The sequence below is a fragment of the Loxodonta africana genome, chromosome 2 (assembly GCF_030014295.1).
Source record: "Loxodonta africana isolate mLoxAfr1 chromosome 2, mLoxAfr1.hap2, whole genome shotgun sequence".
Taxonomy (NCBI): Eukaryota; Metazoa; Chordata; class Mammalia; order Proboscidea; family Elephantidae; genus Loxodonta; species Loxodonta africana.
Window position 1 is genome coordinate 176,396,124 of NC_087343.1, and position 9,052 is coordinate 176,405,175.

The 9,052-nt window shown below is 46.3% G+C and overlaps 1 non-coding gene across 1 annotated transcript; it reads left to right on the forward strand.

Moving 5' to 3' along the window:
• The first annotated feature begins 1,450 nt into the window (after positions 1–1,450).
• Positions 1,451–1,578, forward strand: LOC111751910 (small nucleolar RNA ACA64). The gene has a single exon (XR_002786976.1). It is a non-coding gene; the product is annotated as a small nucleolar RNA ACA64 (small nucleolar RNA).
• The last annotated feature ends 7,474 nt before the right edge of the window (positions 1,579–9,052 follow it).

Here is a 9,052-nt window from a genome sequence, read left to right on the forward strand (position 1 = left end):
GATGTCAGGTGGATAAGACAGAGAGACAGAGTAGAGGAAAATATAGCTGGATTGGCTTTTCTAGGATTCGAGTCCTGGCCTAGTATGTTGGTGTGTTGGGTCCTTAAAAATCATGTGTTGAGCCAGGGTAACTTAGTGATGAAGTAATGGGCTCTGAGTCCAAAACTAGTTCCATCCCTTACTTGCTGTGTCACCTGGAGTCAGGTTTATTCCCTCCCTGGGCCTCAATTTCTTCATCTGTAAAATGGGCTAATAGTACATCTCCTTTACAAAGTTATGCCATGGTTAAATGAGATCAGGCATGCAAAGGTCAGCACAGTGCTTGGCACAAGGGAGTGACTGAATAAGTCCATATATATTATATTTTCGTCCAAATGACGCACTGGGATCCAACATGAAGACATGGCTGCCAGTTAGCTGCAGAGCCTAGGCTGAAATCCGGGGCTCCTGAGTTCATTCTCTTTCCACTGTATGAAGCAGATGCCATTTCTTATTCCCAAGGGTCTAAAAGGGGAGTCTGGCTATGTAAAAAGTAAATCTCAGAAACATACAGGGATAAAATTGAGACTCAGCGTGTGTGGTAGAATAGGCCTGGGCCTTGTGATTTTTAGGATCTCCAGAAAGTAAGACACCCTCCTCATGCCCAGAATGATGGTGATGAATATAATTTACTGAGTACTTATTATGTGCAAGACGCTGGTTAAGTGCTTTAGATCAATTACCTTATTTAATCTTCAAAGCAACACTAGAAAGTAGGAGCTATTATGACTCCCATTTTATGCATTTGGAAACATAAGGCTATAAGAAGGTTAAGTAACAAATTGAAAGCCATAAAACTAAGGAAGCTCTAAACTGAGCCATGAACTCCACCATAAGAGAGCTCTGCCTTTGGATCATAGCACTGTCCCCTGCAAAAACTCGAAGAGTTCATAGGTGGTGCAAACGTTTAACATGCTGGGCTGCTAAATGAAAGGTTGGAAGATTAAGCCCACCCAGAGGCGGCTTGGGAGAAATGCCACACTATTTATTTCCAAAAAGTCAGCCATTGAAAATCCTGTTGTTATGGACTGACTTGTGTACCCCCAAAATATGTCTTGTAAATCCTAACCTCTATGCCTGTGGTTATAATCCCACTTGGGAATGGTTGTCTCTGCTATGTTAATAAGACAGGATTAGTATAGGGCATGTCTTAAATCAATCTTTTTTGAGGTATAAAAGAAATTAAACAAGCAAGTGAGAGAAGCAAAGATGGGGGAAGAGAGAGGCTAAGCCACAGGAAGATTACCCAGGAGCAGAAGCTCAAAGAGACTAGGCCCTTCCTCCAGAGCCGAGAGAGAGAGAAAGCCTTCCCCTAGAGCAACAAATTTCTGCTTGTTAAAGCCACCTATTTATGCTATTTCTGTTATCGTTATAGTAGCACTTGATAACTAAGATACTTATGGAGCCTGGCACTGGTTGAAAATTACCAGCAGTTTCGCCTGTGGCTGCGGGTGAGATTCTGCACCCAGCGCCACCAGGGGCCTCACCTCACCGCCGACTGCCTTTGTGTGAGTAGCTGAAACCCAGGCCCCAACAGGCACTGCTGACCCTATGCTCCGGTGCACCTCCACATGGTTCAGCATCTGACCCTACCTCCCTGGTAAGGACACTGATGCCCGAGCCTGCCTGCAGGGGGAGGGAGGGTCGGCTCTCCTCATCTCTCAAATAAAGCTGTTTGTCTAATGGAGAAAAAAAAAAAAAAAACTATGGAGCACAGCTCTACTCTGGCACACATGGGGTCTCCATGACTTGGAGTTGACTCTACAGCAACTAGTTTATATTAAGCCTTGCCAGTTACGCACACATTCGAGATGCGTGAATCTGTTCATCGTAGAATCTCAAAGTTGAAAGGGACATTAGCAATAATAATAGCTAATACTGGACCAAGTGTTGCTGTAAGTTCATTTAAGCCTTAAAACCCAAACTACAAGTAGGTACTATATCGGTCCTCTGATTATCCTTGTCTTCCAGATGCAGAAACAGAAGCACAGAGAGGTTAAGTAAATGGTCCTGGAGTGATGTGAGCTAAACCCAGACCACAGGCAATATTGTGTTCCTAACTTTTTTGTCCTGCCTCTTGGCAGACTATCTACTCTGTGATTCTATAACCTTGTTTTAGACTTAGGTGGCCCTTCATGAATCTGAAAAAAAGCCATCAAACCTCTCCTCAGACACATTTTTGGGGATTGCCAAAGCCTCTGATATTTATCAGAGAGCCTCCAAAAACAAAAAATAACTTCATCTCAACTCAAACCCTCTACCTATGTCTCCCTACAACACTCTCATCCGTGGCTTTCAGCCTTGGCTCGAATATCTCCGAGAGGAGGGAACTCATGCCCCGGTCAGCTCATTCTTCCAACAGCAAGATTCAGTAGAAATGTCTCTCTGATGAGAGGAGATTGCTTCCCTGAGACCAACGCCCTGGTTCAAGCACAAGTCGGCTCCCCTGCTACCCTCCCAGGCACGCAGAGAGCCCTTTTATGGTGACTCTCGGTCCCTCCCGCCTCTCCTCCCTCACAAGCCCTCATTCTGCTGTTTGTCTCCTCTGCAAAGGCTTCCTCTCAAAGTGACAGCTGCAGAAATGAGGGCGATGCAGCTTCGGGAAAGATGTCCCCTTTCCTGCTCAAAGCAGGGGTGGATGTAGGGGAACTGAAAGCTCCCTGACTATCCAGGAAGGGCAGGTGTAGATGCCTAGCCGCTGGCGTGAGCCTTTCCACTGGCTCGCTGTGCAACCTTGGCCAAGAGACTGCAGCTCTCTGGGCCCACATTAGTTCTTCTGCAACATTAACTGTTGTTAGCTGCCGTGGAGTCAGCCCCCAACTCATGGCGACCCCAAGTGCAACGGTACAAATCGCTGCCCCATCCTTCACCACCCCCATGATTGGTTATAGATCCGATTGTTATGATTCTGCAAAATCAGAAGAGTTTAAACACATGGGATCACCATGAGTTGGAATCGACTTGATGGCAGCCAACAACAGCAATGACAATTAAAATGGGATTGCAAACCCAAATACAGAGGCCAGGAATATGCTAGGAACAAGTGGAAGAGCTGGGTGTTTTCAAATGAAACATCTAGGAATGTTCCTTTCCTCAACAAAGAGGTAGGTTCTCTTCCAGTTTTCTTGGAGCATTTCATTTCTCAGTCTTGCGTTTCCCATTTCTGCTGCAGTCATGAGAGTAAACAAAATATCTAAAGTAATAAAAATGAAAACATGAAGAAAAGTGGCACCTGGTCCTGGCATCAGCGAGAGACGGGGACCATGGCCAGCTGGTTGCCCACATCCTGTCTACTGGGGTGCTGACTCAGCATCGGCTCATTGGACCCAGGGTTATCAGATCTCAGGGGTTTTCTAGAGAAGCAGGGCACATGCATTTTTCACGTGAACTCTCCCAATTTTTTAAACACTAGCTCAAATTTTTCTTAAACAATGGGAGGGCCAAATACAATATGTCCAGGATTGTGAGACACAAGTCTGCCATCTCTGGGTTAGGTGTTTTTAAAGCTCTCTGCTTGAATGTTCTGTGGAAGAAGTGAAGACGGAAGGAAGGACTGGGGAATCTCTCTGGTACCTGAAGGCTAGTTCAGCAGCTGTAGAGGGGCAGGAAGACTTTTTCATTCCATAAAGCTTTGTTTAGGTTAACCCTTCCTTTGCTCTTGCCCTTTGTTCTTTCTCTCTTGGGAGAAATGTAATGGCCCTAGGCCTCAGAGTGTCTGAGCAGGTCTGAACAGGACGCTCCAGTTTGTGGGTAGAGAGGCGGGGCTGTGGCTTCCAGGGCTGACAGAGGGTGGGGAGGGGAGAAACAGCATCCCAGACCAGAGGTGGCCCTAGGCCTCGGCCTCAGACGGGGCTACACCCTGCTCCCTGGCCTACTTCTAGCTCTGAAGGAGCCCTGATTATCTTTCCGACTGGGCCTCTGGGTCAGAAAGGGAGCAAGCATGCAGCCATGGTCGGCATGCCTGACCGGTTGGCTGCCTGACCGCCAAGCTGGCAAATGGCCAGAGCCCAGAGCTCACTGGGAAGGAACGTAAACAAGGCCCCTGGTGGGCAGCTGTGACCCAGAATTGTCCAGTGGAACAGCGGTGAGAAGGGAGGGGGAACATCAGGAGTCCCCATCCTTATGCTCGGTCCCCCAGGCTGCCCAGGACTCATGTATCAGCCAGGGCAGGATGAGGCTCCCTGGAGCACCAGGCAAGCAGCTGTCACATAAAGCATTGGATGAGCTCACTTTTAAGGGGTCTTTCAGCTCCAGACTACTGGAACTCTGTCATTCCTGGACTCTGATTCAACTTTTCTCACATAGTATGATACTTTCTATATAGAAGACATCTGTGATTTTCCCTTGCCCAGCATCCATTCTGCTTCTGTTACCAGCACCCTAGTTACCCTTTGGGAACCATTCCTCCTCCACTCTCAGTCTGTATGGTTTGGGTGAAGCCGATCTTGCTTTTCTATCCAAGGTAGCCACATGAGCCAGTACTGGCCAATCAGCAGATTTCCTCCTCGACTGGGTCCAATGAGACCCAACCCCAGGAATTTTGCTGAAACTACCGGGAAATGTAAGTTTGCCAGTAATTGGCTTGATGTACTCTTGAGGTGCTGGAAACATCTGGGAGGAGCTTGCCTGAGAATGAAGCAGTCACAGAGGAAGACAGCATGGAGGGAGAAGGAGCTGGAGGAAAAGGGAGAGGGGAACAGAGTGATTGATTCATTGATGTGTCTAGGAGAGAGGAGACCTGAGACTTGATGAAGTGGTGTAAGCCCCTGGATCAAGCTTTAACTGAAGCAGTTTCAAATCCCTGGACTTTGGAATTGCATGTGCAAAAAATTTCCCTCTTCCCCTTCTTTTTCTTAAACCAGTTTGAATTGGATTTCTGGCATTTGTAACCAGAAGTTCTTACCCTCACATTCTTCAGTTCTTGCACTCTGATTCTTATATGCTGTGATTCCCATACTCTGTTGTAATCCTCCATGACTCTAGCATTCCACACATATCTGTGATTTATGCTATGATTTATCCAAGGAGTGAATTCTACTTTATTTTTGCGGGGAAAAAGCCAGCAGTGATCTGGGCCCCCAAAACCTGCCCTGGTTGCCTGGAATCCCAGGGATTTGCCCAGGAAGCTTCAATAGTCCAGCCCTGCATTCCTACCCTGCCCCCACTCCAACATACACCACAGGCAGCCTGGCCTCTGCCTAGATCTATAAGGGAGATGTCACAGACCCTACAAAACCAAACCAAACCCATTGTCTCGAGTGGATTCCGACTCATAGAGGCCCTATAGGGCCCATAGAGTTTCCAAGGAGCACCTGGTGGATTCCAACTGCCGACATTTTGGTTAGCAGCTGTAGCACTTAAGCACTAGGCCACCTCAGAGGCCCTAGTAGTGCCTTTATTCACTCATTTGTTAATTTAACAAGCATTTATTTAAAAAAGAAGTTCTTATCCTCAGAGATGCTAGGATTTGGTGAGGAAAGCAGAACAGTAAAAAGATTTTCATTAGAATGTGATTAGTGCTATGCTAGAAATAAGCACAGACGGAGGGAGCTAGGGATAAACGGCTGCAGACGTGTCATAGAAACATCCGGAAGGACGTGGCCCCTGAGATAATTCCCAAGGGATGAGGAGGAGGCAACAAGGAGAGAGGGTGGAGGAAGAGCTTTTCAGGCAGAAGCAGCAGCAGGATTTGCAGCAGGTGGGAACTGACTAGGGTTGAATGGAGAGTGGAGAGAGGTGGGACTCTAGGCCAAGGTAGGGCCAGGTAGTGAGATTTCTGGAAAAGAAACCAAGTACCACAGCCCCAACCAGGGCAGGGGATCCCGTGAGGCAAAGGGGTGATGTTTAACAAGCCGTCCTTGATGAGCACTGCGTCCTGCATGTATGAACACACAGATAGTAGATAACGCTTAGGGTTTATTTGAGAAATATTCGTATTTTATACAGCTATCAAGCAACACAACTAAGTTCCAAACCCCAGCCCAAAATAAAGCCTGACTCATGCCTAGAGAAGAGAAAACAAGCTGTCAGATTCCCAGGCCAAGGCAGCACAACGGAGTCCTTGAGCACAAATATTGGTGAGCTCCTTGCCCACAGAAAGCCTGGACCTTTCCCTATTGGATATTAATGTAGGCCAATGAGAGTAGGGCCCAGTTGTACTTTGCAAAGATCTCAATCTTCTCTCCTACTCCCCGATTCTTCCTAGATTCTCCTCTTCCCCACGCTGTCCTAAAGTAAACTACCATGGGTAAAAGCAGGTGCTTTTGGACTCAGAACATCCTAGGTTCCCTGTTGGAACAGTGGCTAGGCTGAGAGGTCTGTGGTTTGATCCCACCAGATGATTGGCTGTGTCAGTCTGCTCTCGTCAAGACTTACAGCCTTGGAAACCCCATGGGATAATTCTACTTCTGTCCTATAGGGTCACTGTGAGTTGGAATTGACCTGAAGGCACAACAACAACAACAGCCCTGGATGGACCATTTATTAAGTGTGTGGTCTCCTTCCCATCCTCTCTGTGTCTATCCCTGTAAAACAAGATAACAATGTGATTATTGTTAGCTGCTGTTGAACCAGCCCCTGACTCATGGCAACCCCATTCTCAATGAATTGGACCATTGTGATCCACAGAGTTTAAATTGGCTGATTTTCAGTAGTAGATCTCCAGGCCTTTCTTTCGAGTCCATCTTAGTCTGGAAGGCTCTGCTGAAACCTGTTCAGCATCATAGCAATTCAAAAGCTTTCACTGACAGACTGGTGGTGGCTACACTTGAGTGGTTGGAATTGAACCTGGGTCTCCTGCATGGAAAACAAGAATTTCACCACTGAACCAACAATGCCTTCAGAAGATAATAATAGTACAGATTAAATAGAGTAATGCTTATATAGTGAAGCAGTTATGAATTATTTTGCTCAATAGATCTTTTTATATTGTTTGTGTAGAATGCCTTTCTTTGACATAACATAGCTTATAAAGAAAATGTTCTACTATGGTGAGTAATGTCTGAGATCTTAAAAGCCTGTGAGCAGCCATCTAGGACATTCCACGGGTCTTACCCCTTTGGGAGCAAGGAAGAATGAAGAACACTAAAGACATAAGGGAAAGATTAGGCCACAGGACTAATGGAACACAACTACCAGGGCCTCCACCAGATTGAGTCCAGTACAAGTAGATGGTGCCCGGCTACCACCACTGATTGCTCTGACAGGGATCACAATAGAGGGTCCCGGACAGAGCTGGAGAAAAATGTAGAACAAAATTCTAACTCAAAAAAGAAAGATCAGACTTACTGGCTGACAGAGACTGGAGAAACCCCAAGAGTATGGTCCCCGAACACCCTTTCAGCTCAGTAATGAACTCACTCCTGAGGTTCACCCTTCAGCCAAGGATTGAACAGGCTCATAAAAAAAAAAAACGAGACTAAAGGAGTGTACTAGCCCTGAGGCAAGGACTAAAAGGCAGGAGGGGACAGGAAAGGTGGTAACAGCAAACCCAAAGCTGAAAAGGGAGAGTGTTGACATGTCATGGGGTTGTTAACCATTGTCAGAAAACAGTATGTGTACTAACTGTTTAATGAGAAGCTGGTTTGTTCTGTAAACCTTCATCCAAAGTACAATGAAAAAAAAAAAAGATGAAAGAATGCCTTCCTTTGAGACCCACACCATTCCTAAGGCATTTCGTCACAAAGCCTTGGCTGCTTCCTGGCCACAGGGATAGGGTAATGACCACATCCAACCAATCATGGTACCCTCTTCCTGGCAACAGCAATTAGTCCCTGGGGTGACCTCAAACCTCAAGCAGGCCAGGCGGTGCCTGCCTTGGGAAAGAATCTCTCTTCCCTGGGCTTGCTGAGCTGAAAGAATGTGAGTCTGGAGAAAATCCATCTCTGGATGAAGTCACTTTGTAGAAGGAAACGGCACCGAGAGGATGATGATGATGTTGACATCCTTGTGCATTGCTCAAAGCCAAATCCACTCCTGGACTTTCCAGTTCCAGGAGCCAATCCATCAGCATTTCCCTTAAGCCAATTTAGTTGGGTTTCCTTCAGTTGCAGTCACAAGGATCCTAAATAGTTTGGCACGTAAAGCCCAAGCGCGGTATCTGGCATGTAAGAAAATCTCAATGAATGGTTACAATGACGAGGAGGGTGAAAAAAGATCTTAGGCCCTGTTATGGACTAAATTGTGTCTCCCCAAAATGTGCATTAAAGTCCTGATCCCTCTACCCATAAATATGACCCTATTTGGAAAGAGATGTTTCTTTGTTATGTTAATGAAGTCATGCCCAAGTAGGATAGGTCCTAAACCTAACTGCTTCTGAGTTATAAAAAGAGCAGAATAGACACAGAGACACACACACACTGTGGGGGAAGACACTATATGAAGACAAACACACACAGCAGAGGAATGCCAAGGATTGCTGGCAGCTACTAGAAGCAGAAATAGACAAAGAAGTACCCTCCCCCTAGAGCCTTCACCTGAATTTGGACTTCTAGCTCTCCGCATTGTGAGAAAATAAATTTCTGTTCAGTAAAGCCACTGACTTGTATTTTTTATTACAGCAGCACTAGATAACTAAGGCAGCACTAGATAAGTAAGGCCCCTTCACCACCATCTCTTTCCCTTCTGGCCTGCAGAAAGAGCTGACACTGCGAAGGCTTCCCCTTTGCAAGAATGGGGAAGAGGTGAGGGATATGGTGATAGGCAGGGCCACACCTCTGGGAGCTTCAGCACCCTGCTGAGGTCCCCAGGCAGTTGCCAGAATATGAGCTGGGTTGGCTGCACAATAGAGTGGAAATAAGCTCAAGTCACACCGACCTACTTTGAATCCCAGCTACAGCCATGTGACCTCGGAAGGTTATTTTATCTTCCCAGGCTTCTGTTTCCTCGTCTATAAAATCAGGACAATAATAGCTGCTATCTCTCAGAGAAGTTGTGTGAATTAAATGAGAAAAAAAAACCCAAAACTAATATTAATATTATGTTTATGGTGGCTTAATGGTTAAGAGCTATGGCT